General features: G+C 39.5%; 1 long non-coding RNA gene across 2 annotated transcripts in view; it reads right to left on the reverse strand.

The window, feature by feature from the left end:
- Positions 1-26,002, reverse strand: part of LOC132495087 (uncharacterized) — a 355,499-nt gene extending 329,497 nt beyond the window's left edge. The window contains exons 1-2 of one of the 2 annotated variants that reach the window (XR_009533204.1): positions 25,866-26,002; positions 25,401-25,515 (exon numbers count right to left, since the gene is read on the reverse strand). This is a non-coding gene — a long non-coding RNA (uncharacterized LOC132495087). Of the gene's footprint in view, positions 1-25,400 lie in introns of both variants that reach the window. The other variant, XR_009533203.1, reaches the window with a different exon arrangement.
- Positions 26,003-27,248: the final 1,246 nt, after the last annotated feature.

Consider the following 27,248-nt stretch of genomic DNA (forward strand, 5'->3'; position numbering starts at 1 on the left):
CTTACCCCCTTCCCATATCCACTGCACCTGTCACAGTGTACTCAACTGTCTGCTAAATGGATGCTCCCTCCAGAGACCAGTGGGTATCAAACGTTATCTGAATCACCTGGAGGGCCTGTGAAACCAGCGTGCTGGCTCCCACCCCCAGTTTCTGATTTAGTAGGTCTAGGGTGGTGCACAAGAATTTGCACTTTCAACAAGTTCCCAGGAATACTGATACTGTTGGTCCAAGAACACACCTTGAGAACCCCTGCTCTAGTCTACCAGTTCCTTGGGGAGAAGAACCCCGATTTCTTCTATTTGGTATCCCTAGTACGTAACACAGAGACTGACATATCGCAGACATTCAAACAATATCTGCTGAATGGAAGAAATGGGTGAAATCATGAATCCCTTGCCATTTCATTTGGAGATGGAATGACTAATTGGTCTCACAGTATAAGAACCCAAGACAATCCTCCATTAGTATCAAGCTCCTCTTAAAACAAACAGAGGGTGAGGGCCACTCTGCTGGGCTCTGAGCTGTAGCACACTATCTACCGCTGCTGAAAGCTGTTATATGAAAATACAAATTTTATTTTATTTTATTTTTTTTTATTTTATTTTATTTTTTTCCGGTATGCGGGCCTCTCACTGTTGTGGCCTCCCCCATTGCGGAGCACAGGCTCCGGACGCGCAGGCTCCGGACGCGCAGGCTCAGCGGCCATGGCTCACGGGCCCAGCTGCTCCGCGGCATATGGGATCCTCCCAGACCGGGGCACGAACCCGTATCCCCTGCATCGGCAGGCGGACTCCCAACCACTTGCGCCACCAGGGAGGCCCCAAATTTTATTTTTAATACATAAAAATCACCCCCTAGGGGCTTCCCTGGTGGCACAGTGGTTGAGAGTCCGCCTGCCGATGCAGGGGACACGGGTTTGTGCCCCGGTCCAGGAGGATCCCACATGCCGCGGAGCGGCTGGGCCCGTGAGCCATGGCCGCTGAGCCTGCGCTCCGCAACGGGAAAGGCCGCAACAGTGAGAGGCCCGCGTACCGCAAAAAAAAAAAAAAAAAAAAAAAAAAAAAAATCACCCCCTAGGATCACAGACTTGGTTTGACTAGAGATAAAAATGTTAAACCTTCTCTTCTGTTAAATAACTCCTCTTTGATAGCATTCATACATGAATAAGTAAAAGAAGACAAAAAAAGACACCAACATTAGAAATGTCTTTAGGACCACTAAATTCATCTGAAAATATATTACATGCTCTTTCCCAAGATCAACACCCAAAAACAAGCTGACCAGATTTCCCTGACCATCCGGGAGTCTTGTTTAAAATACAGATATCCAAAGCCCTCCTATGGAGAGTCCAAAATCAGTAGGTATCTGATGGGCCCGCAAAATCAGTCTTTTTAACAAGCTTCAGGTGGGGCTCGGATGGTGTTCATTTTAAGTCCTCCAGGAGATTTTAATGTGCAGCTAGGACTAAGAATCACAGTAAGAACCCAAGTAGAAGTTTTCTTACGAAATTATTTTTCACCTGGAACAGGTTAGGTCATGATGCAAAAGGCCAGGATCTCAATCTGGAATGTGGCTTTATTGCCCTTTGGTTTCCTGGAGGCAATAAATGTGTAAGGCATTTCTACCAAAGATCAAGTTTTGCGTCATAGCTCTATGGGGCTTAAGCCACTCCAACAATAACAATAGGGACATCAGTCAAAAGGCCTCAGGAAAAGGGGAAACTTGTCACAGGATGATGCCAATTATCCAATTATTCTGAACTCAAAAACTAAACCTTTACTACTTGTCTTATGGCATCAGAACCAAGGGTATGATCTGGAGAAGTAATTAGCATATCAGAATCTTATGCTGGGATAATGTCAGGGTAAAACAAACGTAGGCTCTGGAATGTTACAAGGGGTGGAACTAGAAATAGTCTTGCACTTGAGTGTAAATATGGTGGTGTCAACAATTAACCTTCCACTGAAAAAAAATTTTCCTGTTTATACGTATGCTCCGGTGGAAAAAAAAATTTGATGTCATTGGTTATTATGTTTTGAAAAGAACTTCCTTTGCGTTAAGTTTATTTAAGGCGAATTAGAGCTTTAATTCGGAAAGCAAGAATTTCTATCTTCTTTTAAATCAAATTATCTTGGAATCACACTTGCTTTCCTACCTCTCTTCACCTTCTTGCCTTCATGTTAAGTCCCAAGAATAAAATCCAAGCATCTCACCAAAGCACTCTGACTAGCCTCTGCTCAAGGGTCTAGGGGAGGCTAGTCAGGCTATGTGAGGTCTGAAGCACTTTGGATCAATAAATTGTTTAATACGAGCACTAATTTTTACTCTTGTGTAATAAAAGTAAATGCTTTCCAAAATGAACAGAAGACAAGAGTAGAAAAGTATATTGGCTTCCAGGAAGCACACTCATGAGGACTTTACAGCCAAGGAGTCGTTTTTCTAAAAAATAAAGTGTTGCAAAGTGCCATTCATTATTAGCACATCACCAGCACACAGGAGTCACTAAATAAATGTTTGATAATATTAGCTTCCTTTCAATAACTGCCCAGGTTTTTCATTAAACTATCATCAAAAAAAATCATTTCTTACATAAGAATGATATGAGGAAAGAAAGGCTACAAATGTGCAAACTAAAGTTCACTGCATTTTTAATAAGAATTTCAAGCACAATAAAGACTTTATACCCAAATATATTTACAAAGGAATAGATGTGATGCTACATTAAAAGTTTACCACACTAGGTTCATTTGCCTCTTTCCTTTTTTCCCATAAACAAAGCTCCAGCCTTCCCTTAAAAAGGATCAGGTCTGAGATCCATGTAATAGTCCCAACTTTTATGTCTGCAAAGTCTTTGGGCACCATTTGGTCCCCTAGACCCCACTGTTCATGATGGGGGCCTGGGCTGCACAGGCTAAGGGAGGGAACCATTGCAGCAGACTCACATCTCTGCTAGGTCCACACGCCCCTGACTCCCCACCCAGAAACTGGCCAAATTCATCCTTAAATCCCTGTGAGACAGATAAGATAGTCATAATATGCAGATAAATCTACACCAAGAAAGCAGAAATAAAAACCTCTCTCCTCGGGCCTCCCTGGTGGCGCAGTGGTTGAGAGTCCGCCTGCCGATGCAGGGGATACGGGTTCGTGCCCCGGTCTGGGAGGATCCCATATGCCGCGGAGCGGCTGGGCCCGTGAGCCATGGCCGCTGGGCCTGCGCATCCGGAGCCTGCGCATCCGGAGCCTGTGCTCCGCAACGGGAGAGGCCACAACAGTGAGAGGCCCGCATACCGCAAAAAGAAAAAAAAAAAAAAACCTCTCTCCTCTATCACCTAGATTCACGAGGCTATTTAAGTTTTTTATAGTCAGTAAAATTTTAAATTCCATTCCTCAGTTGCACTAGCCACATTTCACGTGCTCAATAGCCATCTGTGTCTAGTGGCCACCATATTCAACAGCAGACACAGAAAGGTCTATTGGGTAGAACTAGTCTCCAGAGGGCATAGCTAAGAAGGGAAATAACGGTTCCTTTACCACTTGAAGTGTCAGCCAAGGAGAGAAGGAAGAAATAGGGCAGTCCACTATTTCTCTAGCATATTTTCAGTCCTACAGATCCACCTCCTTTTTCTTCCCCCATAGATTCTACCCTTTCTGCTCCTCAAATTTTTCCCATATTTCCTGAGCACAGAGGAGGAATGGGGTAATAGTGTGTGAGAGTCTTCAAGGGCAATTAAAAAAAATAGCAAATATATCTTGTGTTCAAAATGTGGTGTTATGCCTGCACTTGTATTGCTGTCCCACACAGTAAACCAGCTCACTGGGGTAGCTTCGAAATGGAAGCTGCTCTTACAATCTCTAGATGCTCAGCAGGGGCACATTTATTCAGTTATAATTGTTTTTGTCATACAATCATCATACTGGTTGGTGGCTGGAATTCATATTCATGCTGCATCAAGTAATAGCCTTGATAGTTTAATTTCAAAGTGAAGCTATTAAAAACAATAGTTTTAATATTAATGAAGACTGATCTTTCTAATTCTTTTAAATAAAATGCTGGTTGGCAACAATCTTACACATATTAAAATATTAAAAAAGAATAATGACTAATAGTAATGAAGTTATTTTTTTCTTTATGAATGAAAAGCACAACCCTTTTATTTCCAAGCCACATGGGTGGAGCTGAAGTGATTGGCTTTAGCAGACATTAGTAACATTCCCCAATATTCAGCCGTTCTCCACTTCAGGAAGTACTATACTGTCAGGTCACATCTCAAGATGGTGAAATCGCCATCTCTCTAGGAGATGACTACATGGAGCAGAATGCCCCGCCCACTGACACATCAATCTACATTGGACATGAAGGGTAAGCAAGAAATAAACCTCTCTTGTTTTAGCCACTGATATTTGGCGTTATTTTTTTTTTTTTTTTTTTTTTTTTTTTTTGCGGTACGCGGGCCTCTCACTGTTGTGGCCTCTCCCGTTGCGGAGCACAGGCTCCGGACGCGCAGGCTCAACGGCCATGGCTCACGGGCCCAGCCGCTCCGCGGCACATGGGATCCTCCCAGACCGGGGCACGAACCCGTATCCCCTGCATCGGCAGGCGGACTCTCAACCACTGCGCCACCAGGGAGGCCCTTGGCGTTATTTTTATTGCAAGCACAACTAGCCTATCCTTACTAGTACACCAAACCATAACCAACGTAATCTTTCTCTGCTGGCATAGCAAACTGTTACTATTACTTAGAGATATGAAACAAGATTTTTCGATGTGTTTGTCAGTTAGACACCTTTAGATATACCTTTTAGAGCTTTTTCTGAGAGTGGGTCTCCAGTAAAACTCCATGATGATGTATCATGGATCTCCTCCTACAAAAACACATTGCACCCCCATTGCCGGGAGCTGTCCTTTCAGTACCGTTGAAATGTTATCCCTGTCCTCTGACACCATTGTTCTGTATTCTGTGCATGTAGCTTGCTTCCATGTGAATCCTTCTCTGACATGTTTTCCATCCTGTGCTTACTGGAACTCTATTGAAGCACAATACATTGCACGGTTACCACTCAAACATATGAAAGTGAAATCCTGGGAGGAAGGACTCATGTGACTTATCCTTTTTCCCCATGTGTAGCACATTTTCTAAGAGTAGACAACTACTAACCGAGTGAATAGACAGATGTATTTACAGGTTTGTTCATACCTTCTCTAGCCCGTCTGTAATCGCCACTTTTATCCCCCTCTTCCAGCACCATCTCAAATATGCAAGCTTGTAAATACAAGGTACTTGTTATACAAACACAGCTTCAAGGCAAGTCCCTGATGTCCCATCCTGCCATTGCAGTTGTATTACACTGTAGTTAAGCTCACGACCTCTGAAAACGGTCAGCCTAGATTCAAATTCTGGCTCTGCTACTTACCAGCATTACGGATCCTGGGCAAGTTGCTGAACTGCCCTAGGCCTCAGTTTTCTCATCTGTGAAATGGAAATATAGACAGTACTTCTCTCACAGGCTTAAAAGCATTCAATGCCTGTGAAGCACTAAGCCTGGGGCCTGACAGAGTCAGCCCTCCCTCCATCCCACCACTGTTAGATCTAAAGCTTTGCTGTGCTCAAGGTGCCCCTTGGGCCAGCAGCCCCCAAATTACATGGGTGCTTGTGAGAAATACCACAGCTTAGGCCCCACTTCCAGCCACCTCAACCAAGATCTGCCTTGTAACAAGGCCCCCAGGCAATTCACACGCACTACTCCAGAGTATTGCCTGGTTGCAAAATTCTCTAATTTAAAATAATCTCAAAAGGTGTGAATGATCCTGTTTTCTTGGAGTAAGAGTGCTTAAAGCAGTGGTTCTAAGCCTCACTGTGGGTCAGAATCACAAGGTGAACTTTTAAAGAAATCACATATGTCTGGGCCCAAGCCCACCTACCCTAAACCACCTCAACCCCCTAGAGACTCATTGTATTGGTCTTAGGTGGGTGGAACCAGGCATTGTTTTTTTTTTTTTTAAAGCTTCCCAGATGATTCTAATGAGATTGAGGCCCACCAGCTTAAAGAGACCATTAAATTCTGACAAGGTCTTTGTGGTGACTGGCCTCATCAGGAAAAGAAACTGGGTCAGTAAAAAAGCCCATCAGTGACTTGAGGAAAGGATTGCAGGAAGCCCTGTCAGGTTTTTCAGTCTTCCTCGGTTCTCCCCTCCACCTGCTCCAGCCCTTCACACCCCTCTCCTCAAATCATGACCAAGCTGCTTGGACTCTAGCCTGTACCTTCACCCCCCTCCCCGCTCTGCCTGCTTCATCTCATCCCCAGCTGCAGCTACCCTTGGTTCAGGCACTGTCTGGTGACTCAGCCCCAACTGCTCAGTTCCTCTCTGCTTGTTCACCCACATCTGATGTTTTGGACCCAGGGCTGGTCCTTGATCCTGATCAGATCTAGGAGAGACTCTCTCAGGGTCATGGTTCTGCAAAAGACAGAATACAAACCCTTCCTCCCAAAACAGAAGATTCGGTGGATGCCCTTCAATAGCAGGGTGGGGCATCAGGGGGAATCTGGATGCGCTCCTAAAACCCGTGCTGCTGTTATCAGGGAATCCTCACATAAGACTTGGATACCTTAGGATACAGAAAGGCAGCACTGCACTGCCCACTTCCTACCAGGAGGACACATACTTCTTTTTTCCTTTTTTAACTGCAGCACGGTTACTCGAGTTCATGGTAGATGATCATCTGTCTCTCCTACTCCTCTCTACTCTATACATACACACTCCAATGGGTTTGATACATTCACTTGATGTGTCTGAATCCCTTTAAATTATGTCGTGTTATTTTCTTTGTGGCTATTTTGAATGCGTATAAATAGTACTATGCTAAAGATATCACTCTCTCATACAGTTTTCACTGAACACCATTTTTTTAAATCATAGGATGTTACTGTAAATCTATATAGACATTTTCTAACTACTGCAAAATATGCAACTACCACATTTTATTCATTCGCTCCCTTTGTGATGGACACGTAGGATGCCTCAAACCTCCCGCTATCACAAACAAGACTGTGATGAACTTTTTTTGTGTGTATCCCTTACTGGACTTATGGAATAATTTACCTGGAATATATACCCAGGAGAGGTCATAAGACATTTACAAACTTTAACTAAATACTGACAGATTGCTCTCCAGGAATGGCTATACAGTCCAGACTACCATCAACAGTACATGGGGGTTTCCATGGCCCATGCTTGTTATTGTCCACCTTTTAATTCTGCAAAGTGATAACCTGTTTAAATTTGCTGTTCTCTGATCACTGTTAAGTTTCAGCATCTGTTCACATTATACTTGTTATATTTTCCAGTATACCCTTGCAAAAATAACCTATTCATATCTTTTCACCATTTCTCTGTTGGGTTTCTTATCTTTTTCATGTTAATTTGTAGTGGGCCTGCAAATTATAATTCTTTATATTATTTGTTTCCTTTAAACACTGCAAATATCCTTTCCCAGTCTATCATCTGTCAGTCAAGTTATCTGTCATCTTTCTACATTTTCAATGGTAAATAATAAGAACTTTTGGTAAAATGACATTCTCTTTCCTTTATGGTAGAATAGAAAAATGTGAAGGCCTACAGCTTTCATAATTGCAAAAGCATCCCTTCACCAAACTATGAGACACAATGACTCAGCAGGGAGCCTGAAAAGTAAATTTGAAGTTCTAGTTCCCAGATGACTAAACTGGTGATTAAGGAATGCTTTTGCTGTATTCTATTATTAAGCTGAAGCCATTTTTTATTTACCCCACCTTGTTCCACAAAGGATCTGAGGAAGCTTACAAGAAAACAAGCAATAAAATTGAAAAATATAAATAACCAAAAAATCAGGAACAAGGAAAACACAGAGCAGAATAGAAGGTCAAGACCAGGAGGAAACTGAGAATGCAGATATGTAGGCCACAGGGTTCCACAAAGTTATTAATGTTGAGCCAAAAATTTGGCTCTGAGCTTCTTGGCAACCAGAGGGAAAAGGGAAAAGGGAATACAATCAGGCACATTCAATGATATTCTCTTTGTTGATAAGAAAACATACAAGTTCCTCAGGGAAAGATAAGCTTTTCCTGGCCCTGAGTTCCAAAGGAATTTCTCAGGTGGGCTTCATATTAGGGACAGTTCCCTCACCAACATCTCTGTGGTAAAAACCATGTGTCTTGTTTCTTGTAACAGCTCTCAGTGAAAGCTAATGGGCCCCAAGCTATCATCACCTAGAACATGGAAAGTAACCCAGTCTATCATTACCCAGTTAAATGTGAGGAGAAAATGAAGAGGAGAGGAGGAGACCCCAAAAAAAGTCCATCCGAGCACGTAGTCTTTGAGAGTCCAAATTAGTATAAGAATCAAACCAAAAATATCTGGAAGAATTAATGACATATTGTTAAGATAACACAAATTGCTGAAACAGAAACTCTTAAAAATCTCAGATCACTGAGATTTGGGAAATTTGGGAATAGAAGTTTATTTCTTACTCATGTAAATCCAAAATGAGAACCAGCCTCCTTCCATCTTGAGGCCCTGCCATATTCAACACATAGAGAAAAAGCACAGAGTATCATGTATGAAAGGTTTTTATGGGCCAAGCCCGGAAGTAACAATACATCACTTCAGCTCACATGCCACTGGCTAGAACCTAGAACACTTTCATCCACAAATGATCACTTGTGTCTTTCAAATATTTCTTCATAATTTCAATTTTCTAAATCAAAGTTCAGCAAGCTACAGCCTGCAGGTGAAGTCCACTTCACCACCTGTTTTCATATGGCCCATGAGGTAAGAAAGATTTCTCCATTTTTTAAGGGTTGAAAAAAAACTTAAAAGAGGAATAATGTTTTGCAACACATGAAAATGATATGAAATTCAGATTTCAGTCTCCATAAATGAAGTTTTATTGGAACACAGGCACGCTCATTTGCTTATATATTATCCACGGCTGTTTCTGCACTACACAACAGCAGAGTTAAACAGCTGGAACAGAGAGCATATGACTGGCAAAGCCAAAATATTTTCTATCTGGCCCTTTATAGAAAAGGTTTGCCAACCCGTCCTTTAAACTGATAAGAATTGATAAGAGTTAAACAACAGGTACTCCTAGGCAGTGATCTGCAACACAAATATTCCTGACTGGTGGTTGAAGTGAATCTGTAGGCATCAGCAAGCAAATGAGCTGATGGTAAAATTGATATCTTTGGGAAACATTGAGGAGTCTGAACAAGATTCTGGTCAGTCCACTACATGCAGAGTTGGATCAAGGAGAACCTACAGGCTGAGCCAGAATTTTCTCTTAAGAAGCATTTCTGGATCCACACCAGTTCAAAAACAAATGATTAACTAGCCATTTGTACACAGGCAAGTAAGAAAATACTTGCTTTCCAAACACATGCTTATTTGGAAATTTGTTTTCCAAATTTCTCATAGAAGAGAGTATGTCAACAAAATTGTTAGATATTACACCAGTGTGGTTTGGTTTTTAATAATTTAAATAAATTTAAATAAAATTTAAATGTTTTAAACAATTTATCATTTTGTTATAGAAAGGATAGTGTTTTCTGAGGCTTGTAAATATCTTAATTCCAATAGTGAAAAGGTAAAGAATATGGTAAATAGCTAAGAATCATATTTTATGAAACCAAATATCAAGAATTTTGGGGAATTCCCTGGTGGTCCAGTGGTTAGGACTCAGCGCCTTCACTGCTGGGACCCGGGTTCAAGTCCTGGTCTGGGAACTAAGATACCGCAAGATGTGTGGCACAGCCAAAAGAAGAAAAAAAGAATTTTCTTTATAGGTAGTTTCCTGATGACTATATTAGCATAACTGTATTTCTTTCTTAATTACTCTAGAATCATATCAAGAACAAAAGTAACTCCTTTTTATCAGAATGCCTTATCAACCTCAAATATTAACTGACAGCATTTCTTTCTACTGAAATTCCAAAACACAAATAGGTTCACAGGAATGTGTGTTGCTTGTACAAACACAAGACCAGTTACGAATTTAAGAAAGAATAAAATGTACCAATATATCAAAATAAGCTTTAAAAAAAAATCTCAGCATTAATGTCAACACCCACCCACCCCCTAGCCCTGCCCTTGAGCATCACAATGATATAAAGCATAGCCTCAGGACAAAGTTTTTCCTTTAGCCACTACGGCTGTAGTCACTCAGAGCAAACAAAACTCCCAGTCCTAGGAACCCAGGCTACCTGAGACCAAGACACCCCAAATTTGGGAATGACCACAGAGATCATTGTTCCAGCAACGAATATCAAACTCCTTGTTTTATTTAAGAGGAAACTGAGCACAGACTGGGTAAGACCTTCCCAGGCAACAGAGCCAGTGAGCCATAGCATTGGCATTACAGCCCAGCCAACCATCCCCCATCCCGTGCTTCTTCTTCGACACCACAATTCATCCTCTTATGCACTGGCTCCCTGGAGCCATCAGAGCACAGTCTCAAGCAAGGTTCATGTAGCCTCCTTCTAAGGTAGATATATTTGAATCCAATACCACTTACTGCACGAACGTCTTCCCAATGAGACCTATAAAGCAGAGGCTTTGTCTGCTTTGTGGAGCACCAAAGAGCCCACTAGACCTGACTAGTGTCAGAACACAGAGGCTGGAGACACAGAAGGTAAAGCATCTGGATTAAAAAGTTTAAAAAGGCAGATTATGTGGATGCTTGGGGGTATATATAATCCATCCAAAAGCCAGTTCATTTTTCACTTTTAACAGAAATACCTGAAGTTAGAGCTTCATATGAGTTACAGACAGAAGGGACTGAGAAGTTCTACCCCTCTATTTAAAAAAGAGACAGGCAACCCAGTGTTGTGGTTAAGAGCTCACACTCTGGAACCTGATGGTCAGGGTTCAAATCCTGACTCCATCACCTTCTTTTATGTTAAGTTGATCAAGTAGACTATCTCGTAAAGCTCAATATTCTCATCTGTAAAACAGGTAACAATGATATTTACCTAATTCATTTCCTGAGGATTAAATAAAATAATATAAATACTCATTTGGGATTTGGGAGGAACTAAGAAAGAATCTATCATTTAGTAAACACTTGATAAATATTAGTTTTTTGTATTATTGATTAAGACTTTAAGGTCAGGAAGGCTATGTGACTTAACCAGTATGACAACACAAAAAGTGCTGGAATTCCTAATTTTCCCACTCCACACCCAGAGACCCTACTATGCCATCCTCCTTCTTGCAAGTGTTTTGATTTAGTAAATGTTTTGATCTGGTATAAACATGAGCTTAGGGCCTCCCTGGTGGCGCAGTGGTTGAGAGTCCGCCTGCCGATGCAGGGGATACGGGTTCGTGCCCCGGTCTTGGAGGATCCCATATGCCGCGGAGCGGCTGGGCCCGTGAGCCATGGCCGCTGGGCCTGCGCATCCGGAGCCTGTGCTCCGCAACGGGAGAGGCCACAACAGTGAGAGGCCCGCATACCGCAAAAAGAAAAAAAAAAAAAAATTAAAAAAAAACATGAGCTTACCTATAAACATTGCTTAGCATTAAAGCAACAGCTGAGGCAAAAGCAAGTGCTTTTATCAGGAATAACAATCAGGGCTTCCCTGGTGGTGCAGTGGTTGAGAGTCCGCCTGCCGATGCAGGGGACACAGGTTCATGCCCCAGTCTGGGAAGATCCCACATGCCGCGGAGCGGCTGGGCCCGTGAGCCATGGCCGCTGAGCCTGCGCGTCCAGAGCCTGTGCTCCGCAATGGGAGAGGCCACAACAGTGAGAGGCCCGCATACCACAAAAAAATAAAAAAAATAAAAAAAAAACAATCAATCAATGTGATACACCATATTAACAAACTGAAGAATAAAAGCCATATGATCATTTCATTAGATGCGGAAAAAGCCTTTGAGAAAATTCAACACCCATTTATGATAAAAACTCTCTAGAAAGTGGGCATTGAGGGAACCTACCTCAACATAATAAAAGCCATATACGACAAACCCACAGCAAACATCATTCTCAGTGGTGAAAAACTGAAAGCACTTCCTCTAAGATCAGCAACAAGACAAGGATGTCCACTCTTACCACTATTATTCAACATAGTTTTGTAAGTCCTAGCCACAGCAATCAGAGAAGAAAAAGAAATAAAAGGAATACAAACTGGAAAAGAAGAAGTAAAACTGTCACTGTTTGCAAATGACATGTTACTAAATACAGATAATCCTAAAGATGCCACCAGAAAACTACTAGAGCTAATCAATAAATTTGGTAAAGTTGCAGAATACAAAATTAACGCACAGAAAGCTCTTGCATTCCTCTACACTAACAATGAACGATCAGAAAGAGAAATTAAGGAACCTCCCACTTACCATTGCAACAAAAAGAATAAAATACCTAGGAATAAACCTACCTAAGGAGGTAAAAGACCTGTACTCAGAAATCTATAAGACACTGATGAAAGAAATCAAAGATGACACAAACAGATGGAGAGATATACAATGTTCATGGATTGGAAGAATCAATACTGTAAAAATGACTATACTACCCAAAGCCATCTACAGATTCAGCGCAATCCCTATCAAATTACCAATGGCACTTTTTACAGAACTAGAACAAAAAATCTTAAAATTCGTATGGAGACACAAAAGACCCTGAATAGCCAAAGCAATCTTGAGGTAAAAAATGGAGGTGGAAGAATCAGACTCCCTGACTTCAGACTCTACTACAAAGCTACAGTAATCAAAACAATATGGTACTGGCACAAAAACAGAAATATAAATCAATGGAACAGGATAGAAAGCCCAGAGATAAACCCATGCACCTATGGTCAACTAATCTATGACAAAGGAGTCAAGGATATACAATGGAGAAAAGACAGCCTCTTCAATAAGTGGTGCTGGGAAAACTGGACAGTTACATGTAAAAGAATGAAATTAGAACACTCCCTAACACCATACACAAAAATAAACTCAAAATGGATTAGAGACCTAAGTGTAAGGCCAGACACTATAAAACTCTTAGAGGAAAACATAAGCAGAACACTTTATGAAATAAATCACAGCAAGATCCTTTTTGACCCACCTCCTAGAGGAATGGAAATAAAAACAAAAATAAACAAATGGGACCTAATGAAATTTAAAAGCTTTTGCACAGCAAAGGAAACCATAAACAAGATGAAAAGACAGCCATCAGAATGGGAGAAAATATTTGCAAATGAAGCAACTGATAAAGGATTAATCTCCAAAATTTACAAGCAGCTCACACAGCTCAATATCAAAAAAAACAAACAACCCAATCCAAAAATGGGCAGAAAACCTAAATAGACATTTCTCCAAAGAAGATATACAGATTGCCAACAAACACATGAAAGAATGCTCAACATCACTAATCATTAGATAAATGCGAATCAAAACTACAATGAGGTATCACCTCAAACCAGTCAGAATGGCCATCATCAAAAAATCCACAACCAATAAATGCTGGAGAGGGTGTGGAGAAAAGGGCACCCCCCTGCACTGTTGGTGGGAATGTAAACTGATACAGCCACTATGGAGAACAGTATGAAGGTTCCTTAAAAAACTAAAAATAGAACTACCATATGACCCAGCAAACCCACTACTGGGCATATACCCTGAGAAAAGCATAACTCAAAAAGAGTCATGTGGGCTTCCCTGGTGGCACAGTGGTTAAGAATCTGCCTGCCAGCTCTATTTACAGTAGCCAGGACATGGAAGCAACCTAAGTGTCCATCGACAGATGAATGGATAAAGAAGATGTGGCACATATATACAATGGAATATTACTCAGCCATAAAAAGAAACGAAATTGAGTTATTTGTAGTGAGGTGGATGGATGTAGAGTCTGTCATACAGAGTGAAATAAGTCAGAAGGAGAAAAACAAATACCATATGCTAACACATATATATGGAATCTTAAAAAAAAAAAAAGGTTCTGAAGAACCTAGGGGCAGGACAGGAATAAAGACGCAGACAGAGAATGGACTTGAGGACACAGGGAGGGGCAAGGGTAAGCTGGGACGAAGTGAGAGAGTGGCATGGACATATATACACTATAAAATAGATAGCTAGCGGGAAGCAGCCGCATAGCACAGGGAGATCAGCTCGGTGCTTTGTGACCACCTAGAGGGGTGGGATAGGGAGGGTGGGAGGGAGACTCAAGAGGCAGGAGATATGGGGATATACATATATGTATAGCTGATTCACTTTGTTACAAAGCAGAAACTAACACACTATTGTAAAGCAGTTATACTCCAATAAAGATGTTAAAAAAAAAGGGGGGGGACCTAATGAGACTTAAAAGCTTTTGCCCAGCAAAGGAAACTATAAACATGATGAAAAGACAGTCCTCAGAATGGGAGAAAATATTTGCAAACAAATCAATGGACAAAGGATTAATCTCCAAAATATATAAACAGCTCATGCAACTCAATATTGAAAAACAAACAACCCAATCAAAAAATGGGGGCTTCCCTGGTGGTGCAGTGGTTGAGGGTCCGCCTACCAATTCAGGGGACACGGGTTCGTGCCCCGGTCCGGGAAGATCCCACATGCTGGGCCCGTGAGCCATGGCTGCTGAGCCTGTGCATCTGGAGCCTGTGCTCCGCAATGGGAGAAGCCACAACAGTGAGAGGCCCACGTACCGCAAAAAAAAAAAGGACAGAAGACCTAAATAGACATTTCTCCAAAGAAGGTATACAGATGGCCAAGAGACACATGAAAAGTTGCTCAACATCACTAATTATTAGAGAAATGCAAATCAAAACTACAATGAGGTATCACCTCACACCACTTAGAATGGGCATCATCAGAAAATCTACGAACAACAAATGCTGGAGAGGGTGTGGAGAAAAGGGAACCCTCTTGCACTGTTGGTGGGAATGTAAATCGATACAGCCACTATGGAGAACAGTATGGAGGTTCCTTAAAAAACTAAAAATAGAATTACCATATGATCCAGCAGTCCCACTACTGGGCATATACCCTGAGAAAACCATAATTCAAAAAGAGACATGTACCACAATGTTCATTGCACCACTATTTACAATAGCCAGGACATGGAAGCAACCTAAATGCCCATTGATAGGCGAATGGATAAAGAAGATGTGGTACATATATACAATGGACTATTACTCAGCCATAAAATGGAATGAAATGGGGTCATTTGTAGAGACGTGGATGGACCTGGAGACTGTCATACAGAGTGAAGTAAGTCAGAAAGAGAAAAACAAATATCATATATTAACGCATGTATGTGGAATCTAGAAAAAGTGGTACCGATGAACCAGTTTGTAAGGCAGAAATAAAGACACAGATGTAGAGAACAAATGTATGGACACCAAGGGAGGAAAGTGGGTGGGGTGGTGGTGTGATGAGTTGGGAGATTGGGATTGACATATATACACTAATATGTATAAAATAGATAACGAATAAGAAGCTGCTGTATAAAAAATTAATTAATTAAATTTAATTTAAAAAATAAGAATAACAGAATACTCACACAAGTATGGATGCAACTTGCATCACGTTTTCTAACTGAAGGCAGTGCTGTAATACTGCCCACGTTTTCATAGCCATCTATGGTGATTTTGCTGTTCCCATTAGTGTTACTCTCACCACCCTATGAGAAGAGTGATTCCTGCTGTCCCCACTCACAAATGAAAACTGGGGAACTGAGTTGATCACAGAAACCAACCTCCCCACAAACCTATACTTTTATAAAATTACACAAAGATTTAGCTAGGTATCAACTTCTTCCAGGAAATGTGAACATTTAGATTCTTATATGACTGAGAAAGAAGGCCACTTTGCATGCCACAAAAGACCAAATGTAGCCAAACAGGTCTTCTAGAATCAATTTGAGACAGAAAGTAATTCTATTACCATAAATTAGGGTAGCATGCCCTGGTTCAATAATAATTTTTTAAATCTCAGGCTGTCTTATACACTGATGAAATTCAAATAAGCTGTATTTTATTTTTATTTTGAGATGAAAGGAAAAAGGACTATAAGCTTACCTAACCTTTGGTAGTTTAAAAGAGGATATTTAAAACCTTTCCTTGACAAGTGCCCAAAGACGTAGGAACCAGGTTATTTGTTACAATGTTGTTTGTAATGTATAATGTATAAAGTAGATAACAACTTAAATACCCAATTAGGGGAGGATAGAGTAAATAAATTATGGTATATCATCATACTAGTATACTGTACAACCATTGGTTATTAGGAGATATGGGGATATACATATATGTATAGCTGATTCACTTTGTTATAAAGCAGAAACTAACACATTGGTTATTAGGCATACATTTGTCATGTAAAGATGTTTACATTAGTGAAGAAAAGAAGATATATAAATAGTAAACCATTATGACCCCATTTTAATAAAAACATAAGTGAAAATGATATTTTACATGCATAAGAATATACAGAAAAGAAAGTTAGAAGGGCACACCTTGAAATAATAATAATGTTTATTTCTGGGTAGTAGAATTATAGGTTGGTTGTTTTTTTCTTTTTTTGTATTTTTTAAACATTTACTCTAAGGTTTCACTTGTAAAAAAAAGTAATAAAGCTTTGTAGTATATCAGAAAGAGCTTCATCCAAAAAGGTTAATATTAAGAAACTGTTTTCAGCCATGTGGTCTTGCCTTCTGCAGTATACTTCATACCAGCTAAGTGAGAAATTGCTTTATTTTCTTTCTGTCCCTGAGTAAACTGAATTACCAACTAAAAGCAGAGTCAGAACTCTAAGATCAAAACACAAAGTTTCAGGATTTCAATTCCCATTGCTAAATTTCAGTTATTCATTTATTAAATAAATATTTAGGGCTTCCCTGGTGGCGCAGTGGTTGGGAGTCCGCCTGCCAATGCAGGGGACACGGGTTCGTGCCCCGGTCTGGGAAGATCCCACATGCCGCGGAGCGGCTGGGCCCGTGAGCCGCAACTACTGAGCCTGCACGTCTGGAGCCTGTGCTCCGCAACAAGAGAGGCCGCGACAGTGAGAGGCCCGCGCACCGCGATGAAGGGTGGCCCCCACTTGCCACAACTGGAGAAAGTCCTCGCGCAGAAATGAAGACCCAACACAGCCAAACATAAATAAATAAATTTTAAAAAAAATAAAAAATAAAATAAATAAATATTTATTATGCAGCTAAAATTTAAGGAACATAAGAATAAATCATGTACAGATCCTCCTCTAAGAGACCACAGTTACTAAGAGGGATCTACTTAAATTTAAAATGAGATAATGCCACAAGAAAGGTATGTATGAAGGAGAGGTTTCTTTTTACTCAGGGAATTAGGGAAGTATTATTAAACAATTAAAAAAAACACACAATTGAGATCCAGTACTAAAAAGCTGAATTTCTATGGTTATTTGATATAATTACCTTATAATAATGAACTCTATATAGCTCTAAGTGAAAAAAAGGAAGCTCCAAAATAGTATGCATGTTTAATATACACATTTTACACACAAAGGCCCACACATACACCTCAGAAATATGTATACCAAAATGTTAACAATCCTAATCTTTAGATAGGGGTGTTACAGGTGGTTTGTTTGTTGTTTTGTTCTGTTTTGTTTATCAATTTATCTGTTGTGTCCTATTTTACTACAGTAAACCTGAACTATGTATTACATACCAATAAATGCAGAAAACCTGCCCATGGTGACCAAATAAAAGCTTGCATCATGCCATGATTAGTGCTGGACTATGAGGGGCTAATGCGGACATGTCACAGATTGTGACCAGGATGAAGAAAGCTTGTCCACTTCTCAGATAGCCCTTGCTCTGATTTTTTCCATCTGACAACACTGAATGACAAAATTGTTGTCTCAACTTTGGCTGTAACAGTCAGAGAACTGAGTAGATGCCTAAAGACTGAAAAAAAGACCAAAATAACCAGAACTCTTGAGGGTGTTTGCAATTATCTGATCATGTATAACCAATACGACTTCACAAAGAACTTGTCCTGTCTTGGTAATAGACAGCTATCTTCTTACATGGCAAAGTGGCAGGCCTGGCAGGTCACAGGAAATAAATTGATGAAACCTAGCTTGACTTTAGGAAGGCTTTTGATCCTGTCCTATAAGACAGGCTGGGAAAATATGACCAGGAGCAGACAACTGTCCATTAGCTAACTACAGCTTGGCTATCAAGCAATAAGCAACACATTCAAATGTAGAAGATCACAGATGATGTTTTGTAACAACAAACTGAACAACGGGCATGAAAAAAAGGGTGTTCAGAAGGTAAAATAACAATTGAAGATGAAACTGTACAAACATTCAGAAGCAAAATTCAGACCTCAACTTAGTATGAAAAATGTGTTGCAAGTATACCTGGATTGTGGGAAATAAAGTATTTGGATAGAAATCAGACTACCAATAGACAACTGAAGTACCAGCTTAAAATACTGTTCTGACAATGGATACGGAATTAAGACTATGACGTACAAGTGCGTGTTGTACACACTCACATTAGCAGTAGCACATTGTATTGCAATTATTTGTTGGCAAGTCGTTCTCTCCCTCAAGTTTGTTTTTTCCTTGCTGTATTCCCAGCACCTAGCAGATTCTGGCAAGAGAAGTCTTTCAATAAATCCTTAAGAACAAATGAAATCATCTTCCCGTCTTCCTCAGTATATCCCTCTAAAGCACTAAGCTCCCCCCTGGAGTTCCGTAGTTTTAGATGGATATGAATAATTTGCTGACCATTCAGGGGAGAAGTTAGAAATGCTGGGGGGTTGATGATAAATGAAATGGGATTGTTCAGTTTATAGAACTGAATTATTCAATTTCTGGAAGAGAAAGCCAGAGGTATATTAGTTACAATTCTCAAATTCTAAAGATATCTTACACAAAGGATATATCTTTTTCCACTAGAAATGTCCCAAAATGGCTGGGTCTGAGGCCTAGATTAAGGAAATGAACCATTAAATATTGTAATGGATAATAACAATAACAGCAACAACAACAAAACTAAAATACATTTTGCTGAATGCTTTCATGAGCCCCTGTGAATTAAGGAGCTGGCCTCTCGAAAGCAAGCCCCTTCCAGAGCCAGGACCCCACAATTTCATGATAAGTATGAGTAATCAGCCATCATCAGAATCTTTGCACGATTAAGCTGAAAATGCAAAACTCAATTATATTTTCATGATATTTATGTTCAAGGTGTCATAGAGGTCTATATCAATAGAATATAAAATACACTGTGGGGCTTCCCTGGTGGCGCAGTGGTTGAGAATCCGCCTGCCGCTGCAGGGGACACGGGTTCGTGCCCCGGTCTGGGAAGATCCCACGTGCCGCGGAGCGGCTGGGTCCGTGAGCCATGGCCGCTGAGCCTGCGCGTCCGGAGCCTGTGCTCCCCAGCGGGAGAGGCCACAACAGTGAGAGGCCCGCGTACCGCAAAAAAAAAAACAAAAACAAAAACAAAACACTGTGGATGTATAGAAAGCAGATTTCTGGAAAATGCCATAATTATTTCTTTATATATATTTGCATAGATTTCGGTTCTTTTTTAATTAGCTGGTTATTTATTAATTCAGAATGTTCTAAATAAAACCTGATATTAAACATGATATAATTATTTCAGTTTCAAAATGAAACTAATGTGTTCAGTATACACAGTAATATATGGTTGTAGTGAGAAATAGTGAGAAAACAACCCAACTCTTGTTGATTCGTCTGACCTATTTATTGAAGGTTATATTTTTCTATTTTTTGGCCATTGTTTTTATTTGTAATATATAACCATTCTAATAACCCATATGTCAACATAAAGAGCCTTTGGGTTTCTTTTCCTTTCCAAAAAGCAGTGAAAGGGTCCCCAAACCTATTGATTTAGCACCAAATTTAAATAAGCCCAGAGACCCTCTCACTTTTCACATTGAATAGAACAAGGTCAGACTGGGCATCTTCCAAATGGAAAGGCTTAATTGGACTAATTCTTTCATAATAATAATGTATATTTAAGATAGCCACTAAAAATTTTCAATGCTAATTTAGTAGATCAATTCCATTAAATGCTTTGAACTTTTCACCATTTGCTAATCTCATCTATTAAAGCTGCTGTTTTGTTGAAAATCTGAAGCTATAACTTAATATCAAACTACAAGTCTAGCCAGACCTAAGAAATACTTCCTTATATGTGAAATATAGCCTTAAAGGATCTTAAGTTGTGTTAAATTATGAGTCTAGCCATAAAATTTCCTGCAGCCAAAATGCAGAGCGATCTTATCAGTCTACTGGCAATTGATATTATGGTAAGAAGCTTGCAGGGTTTTTTAAAATTTCAGAAATACATGTTTTTTGTGTCTGAGGCAAAGCTTTAACATCTGTGATTATTGGTTATAGACCAACCTTTACACAACTACAAGGTTCAGATTTTAATATCAAGTACCATGTCATTTCAGTAATGGTTCAATGCAGATGAATAAAAATATCAAGATTTTGCTCAACATTTTGATGAATGACTTAAGCAATATAACTCATTAATGTAAAAATAAAAATATATTTGTTAATTAGCTAATGAAGAATGTTGAGAGAAGAGACTCCACACCACTATCAAATATCCACCATGTCTCATTTGTTTGGAACTAGACTTCTAAGGCTATTTTTATTCCCTGTGATTTACCACCAGTATCCTCTGGGTGATAGTTGAGGAAACAGATGCTGGGAATCTCTCTCTGCTCAGTTCCTGAGAAGAGAATTCTGACTCAAGGCCGTGCCAGCTCCCTGCTTTGTACTCGCTCTTGCCGAGGGTGGTGGAGTAAAACGTAAATGACTGCCTGATTTCCAGTCTCTCACTGCCAGTTTCCTCAGAGTTTCCACTTACGCATTTGACTCCTTTACCAACTTCGTTTGAAGTTCCCATTCCAAAATCCTGAACGGCATGTTCCCAGGATACATTTAAATTTTTTTAAACTCATTCAGTGGGGATTTTCCAACTGAAATAAAAAATAAATTGAAAACTGGGCAGGGGGGTGTTCTTTTTTTTTTTTTAGTTTTCTCTTCACTGTTGATTGGAATTAGTGATATCTGAAAAAAGGAAGATGCAGGGGGAAAAAATTGTAAAATGTTCCCTTCCAAGCTCTAAGCACATTTTCTTTTGGAGAACCATAAATCTGTTACTTATTGAGAAAGGGTTTGAAAGAAAAGAGATCTGCATCTATTTGGAGATTATACTTAAACTGTTAATTAAAAATTAACATTTATTAAATGTCCACAAAGTATACAGCTTTATTCTTTCTTAGTGAATGTAGTAGGCTAATAAGAACATGGGGGGGGGGGCTTCCCTGGTGGCGCAGTGGTTGAGAGTCTGCCTGCCAAGGCAGGGGACACAGGTTCGTGCCCCGGTCTGGGAAGATCCCACATGCCGCTGAGCGGCTGGGCCCGTGAGCCATGGCCGCTGAGCCTGTGCATCCGGAGCCTGTGCTCCGCGACGGGAGAGGCCACAGCAGTGAGAGGCCCGCGTATCGCAAAAAAAAAAAAAAAAGAACATGGGGGTGGTAATCTAAGCAGTTTACCTAAGTAAATGCCTTTTATAATGGATTTATAACAGAAGCACATTACAGATGGAGAATTCAGTTTCACAAGGCAACGGTTTCTATTAAGTCTCTTATATTACAGAGAATTCACTGGCCAGTCTATGTTTTTACAAAGCTTTTTTAAAAAGCTTACTTTATTTTAAACAATAGGATCTCTATTGGTGATTTTTACAATTTAATTTTACGTAAACCAATGGGATATCCTTATTAAGCACCACTGAATTACCTAAAGGTTTACTTATTAATCCTGTTATTTAGTGTGGTTTAATGATAGCCTAGAATAATTGACTTAGGCTACTTTTACATTAGGAAAACTTAGCAATTGTTATTGTATTTCATATAAAATGAGTTTAAATTGATGAATTAGATCTCACAACATAACTGCAACACCTGCTCTTGGTATATACATCTATGTGAGACTGAGGCAACAAGTCAATTTACTAATTTAATGGAAATCTGTCTGTTCTTGGGCGTGGGGGGAAAGGTGTTGGTTTATTAGCATATAGATCAAGCAACCAACTAGAGACTAAATTATTGCTTTTCCATCATAAAGACACCTACCCATACTCAAATTTGCACCATATGATTCTCTGTGGAAGACCTCACAGGTAGATTGGGGCTCAGTGCCTCCTCACTACCACCAAATAAATATTTTTACCAGCCACAAATACACACACACACACACACACACACACACACACACACACACACATAGTGCCATATTAGTAACATTCTAACAGAAGATGAGGCCCTTTAAATAAGCAAAACCACTTTAATGAAAAAATTTGGTGAGACGCCCATAATGAGCAAAGAACCTTAAAGTGCAAGAGATTCTCCAGTGGAAAATTCTCACGAGCCACTACACAACAGGCAAAAAGTGAACATAAAAATGACAGTAAGAAGTCCATTCCCAACTTAGAGGGGTGGGATAGGGAGGGTGGGAGGGAGGTTCAAGAAGGAGGGGATATGGGGATATATATATGCATATGGCTGATTCACTTTGTTGTACAACAGAAACGAGCACAGCATTGTGAAGCAATTATACTCCAAATAAAATGTATAAAAATAAAATAAAATAAATAAAAAGTCCATTCCCCAATAATATTTTGCACAGATATTAAAAGAAAACTACACACACACACACACACACACACACACACAAGGAAAGCGTATATGATGCTGAACTACTTTTGTAGCTGTAGCAAAAACTGATGTTTAACAGCAATACTCCTGGGCTCTATGTATGTACAAGACACCAAAATAACCAACTGATTCAGCCAGACGTTTGAGCAAAGAAAGTCTATCAAACACGCTGGGTGATCTAAACAACTATACACTCACCCAGGCAAAGAGGTAAATTCACCATTTATGTATAAATGAAAAAAGGGTCAGCAATATGTTTATGGTGAAACAGACTAGACAAGGGAAAAAAAGTTTTTTTAATGACTACCTCAGCCGTGGTATATGAATCACAAAACTAAAAAATCCCTCCAATATACACAAATACAGTTGACTAATGTAAGAGTCTCAGAGCCAACAAGGGTAAGACATACTTTCATTTTAATGTACCCCTGATACCATCAAGTGGCCTAATAAGTGTAATACTGAAGTCAGTTCTACAGCATCTCAAGGGTTAAGTTCTGTGTTGTGAATAATTTTGAAAAAGTATCCCAGTAAGAATCAGGCTTAGGCTAGTTCAGCAAGAAGAACTGTTCCATAATGAGGCTTGGCCTGGACCAGTCCCAGTAGAATTAATTTTGTGCAGTAGAACACCTAGATAAATTAGTTTTGCTTTCAATATTGAGTCCTAAAAGAGTTAAAAGAGGGAGAATATCAATCAATAATTTTTAGATTAACTACTTTGTATACGACCAAACAAAATTAACTTTGGCATTATAACCCCTTCTTCTGGCATTTCAGATGAACCCCAAGTTTAAAATAAATAATTGGAGATTTAAAAACCAACCAAACATGTGCATTTGTTTCTTGGTACAGAATACTAACTCACTGCCTAGTTTGTAAAAAGAAGATTACTCATGCATTTAGTAAAATTACAAATATGGTTATTATATTTAACTATTAAAATAATCACTTAAGAGTTAAGATTCCTGAAAAAATATAGAAAGACTTCTATGGGGTTTTTGTTTTGTTTTGTTTTGTTTTTGCGGTACGCGGGCCTCTCATTGTTGTGGCCTCTCCCGTTGAGGAGCACAGGCTCCAGACGCGCAGGCTCAGCGGCCATGGCTCACGGGCCCAGCTGCTGCGCGGCATGCGTAATCTTTCTAGACCGGGGCACAAACCTGTGTCCCCTGCATTGGCAGGCGGACTCTCAACCACTGCGCCACCAGGGAAGCCCTATAGGGTTTTTTTAATGGAACTACTGAAGCGGTTAAGCTTTAAAAATTAAGTGAAAAATATCTCAATTAACAATGCTAGAGTCTTAAATTTTTATTTTAATAGATTAATCCCTCCAAAGTCTACCTATTATTCCCCTTTTATAAAATTGATTTCTGTGGAAACATATGTGTAGAATTAAAATCATGTCTACAAATGGCAACAAATTTAAACCAAAACTCCCTTGTGTTTCAATGGCTTTTTCTAGTTAAACGACTACCAAAAAGGTAAGTACGAGATTCATTTCCACGGGAGATGAAGTCAGGCTTTTAACCTGGCCAACTGCCCATATAAACAATCTTAAATGTTATTTGGTCATCATTTGGTAATTAAAATGGCAAATCACAACCATACTGAATTTACATCCATGTGCCAAAAAGTTATTTAGCAGATAACTAGAGATAGAGGAAATGTCTCTTTAACAGATTCTTTTAAGAATACATCTACAGGAAGCATCAGGTTTTCAAACAATCATAAAAAACAAGAAGCAGTTGAACAGTGGCACCCAGAGGTGAAAAGTATATTACTTCTAGAGATTTATATGGTTAACCATAATTTGCTTTTCAGCCATCATTTTTGTCACTTCCAGGTTTTTCATGAGTAATGTACCAGAAATCATTATTTTCCTAGTTGCATATTGAAATACCATACCATATTTTAATGAATAAAAATAAATGTTTTATTTTAGAAAAAGTACTTTACTTCTGGGTTAAACTGCATATCAATTTCCCCCCCACCTTCAAAACAGTAAAACTGAACCAGGCAAAATACTTTCCAGAATTGAACATAATGCTCACTTGTCTACTTCTAGCCTACAAAAATTATTAACTAATACATTTTTAAGAGAACGTTCTGTGACTACTACACAATTTCCATACACCCGAAACTATGTTTTTTCTAAAAATTATGATGCTGAACTATTGTATACCCCTAAGGCAAAATTATAATCCTTGGGAGAGTTTTAAGAATTCTGTACTGAACCCTCCCATTGTTATGACAGAAGAGGATGGGAATGGGTATAAGAGTGCTGGGCAAGTACAAGAAAGGGAAATAATTCTGTTTTATTCCACAGGAAGTTTAAAAATAACAAAATCTATTTTGACCAAAATTAAAAGGAGCCTTCCGATTTTTAATGAAAGAAGTTCCATACCATTGAACCTGCCAACTAGCAGCTGCATTAAGCACTTGGCTGCCACTGAATTCCTAAACTAAACTGCAGAAAAACACCTCCTCCTGGGTCTAATCAACTTCAGGGAGCTTCAAATAAACCTTAGTTTGTGGGGCCAGAGCAGGTCAAGTTTTTTAAGAGCCTCAGAATAGAGTCTTATGTTTGCTCTTGAGTTAAAAGGCACACCTGTACTTCGTAGAGAGGGCTTTCCGGGCCAGTTATGCTTAATCTATCAAGAATTTTCATCCGTTACTGGGTTTCCATTACCTTTTGTCAGACGTTTTCTCCAAGATCCCGCTGCTTCTTTCTAATCACCTAAGTAGCAACACTGATGTGACAAACTCCAGAAAAAGGCTCATCCTTTGTATTCTACATCTTCAGCCTAATGATGAGAAATGGGCTTCCATAAACTTGAAAAAGGCAGGGAAATGCTGCCAAAGTCATTATCCACTACTTTGAATTGGAAAGAAGAGATCTGTCCCTTTTAGAATATTAATAAAGTATAAAATAATTTTACAAAGCCTTCAGCATTTCGTATGTGAAATAAATGAAACTGCCCAGTGCTATTTCAAAAGAAAAACAAAATAACCTCATTTCCTACTCTCTGAAATCTACATCAGAATATATCCTCGATTTTGCATATCAAGCAGAGTGTTCAACTGCCTGACAGAAATGAGAGGATTACTGCCTGCATGAAAGCTAATATTAAAATAATCTCTCCCATTTAGATACCTTCTTCTTGTCTCTTTTTCCCTTTCCCATAAATAGAAGTGTCGTTGCCTAAATCAATACTTTGGCATCAAGGAGTAACTTCTATGTAGCTTCTAAATCACCAGCATGCTATTTGGCCGTGAGCAGGCTGTGGACTGCAGCTCATGCCTGTCTGCCTGCTTGTGGCTAAGTCTCAGAGGGCAAAATTGCAGGCTTTCTCATACTCAAAACCACACCATCGTTGACCATATTTGGTGATTCCATTACAGTAACAATTTGAAGGAGCACCAGGCTTAACAGCATTTTGGAGCAGACCTTAAGGAAGCTGCTACACATGGATCGTATTGACCTCTCCAGCCACTCTTCGACAATCCACAGCTGTTCCCAGATCTGCCGCCGGCGGAGGCAAGACACAGCGGCAGATCTGGGCGCCATCTAGTGGATCCTACTGATCTGGGGAGTCGTCAAGAGAATATGGAGGTTATATAAAATTTGGGCAACAATTACTACAGCCAAACCATAAAATAAATTTTTCTCCAAACTACAATCGAAGCAGTAGGAAAGGAGGCATTTCTAAAGATAAAGGAAAAGAAGAATATATATTAACTCAAATGACTTATAGGAATTTCACAACTGGTTTTTCAATATGAATCTTAAGTCTTTGAAATGTCAAGTACTTCATTATTTATACACTCATTATGAAAAGGAAAATAAGAAAAGTTTATTTTGCCAAAATATTACCATTTTCCTATAATCTGCCAAATTGGATACTGTACAGTTACATTTTACCTTAAGGGTTTATAGTTTAAGCCAATCCAAATGGAATTGAAACTTATTTTTCCTACTGCCTAATATATAACATGAGTCCTAAAGAGGCTGCTTATAAAATACTCCACCAAGTATTTCTCCCTTCTTCAGCCCAACATCACCTATTCCTAACAGCTCAGAAAAGAGGTCTTACTGTTTCTCCTCTCTGTTCTTTGCACACAAATATTTTCTGGATGACAGACTTCAACTTTCTCCTCGGCAAAGTTATGTCTACCGCTCAGTTTAATATCAGATTCAAAATACAACTCCTGGAAAGCTGTACTCCTGACTGATCCACAATCACTTCCTACTTTATGTTTCCAAATGTTATTTTATTTAGCGTTGCCACTTGTCTCTGATTTCCTAATGCTTATCTCCACAAATCGTTCTTTTGTGTGACCCACAACCTCTAGCACAGTAGAGGAGCCTATTAAATGTTGAATAATATCTATGACATAAGTAGATGACTATCTGTAAACATGTTAATAGATCCTCTGGTTATTCTGCCCTTTTGGTAGGCTAAATGTATCAACAGTATCTCACATTCATTGAACTTTGCTAAAGTAGACACTATGTTAAGCACTTAATGCATTTTCT

This window comes from Mesoplodon densirostris, chromosome 8, assembly GCF_025265405.1.
Source record: "Mesoplodon densirostris isolate mMesDen1 chromosome 8, mMesDen1 primary haplotype, whole genome shotgun sequence".
Taxonomy (NCBI): Eukaryota; Metazoa; Chordata; class Mammalia; order Artiodactyla; family Ziphiidae; genus Mesoplodon; species Mesoplodon densirostris.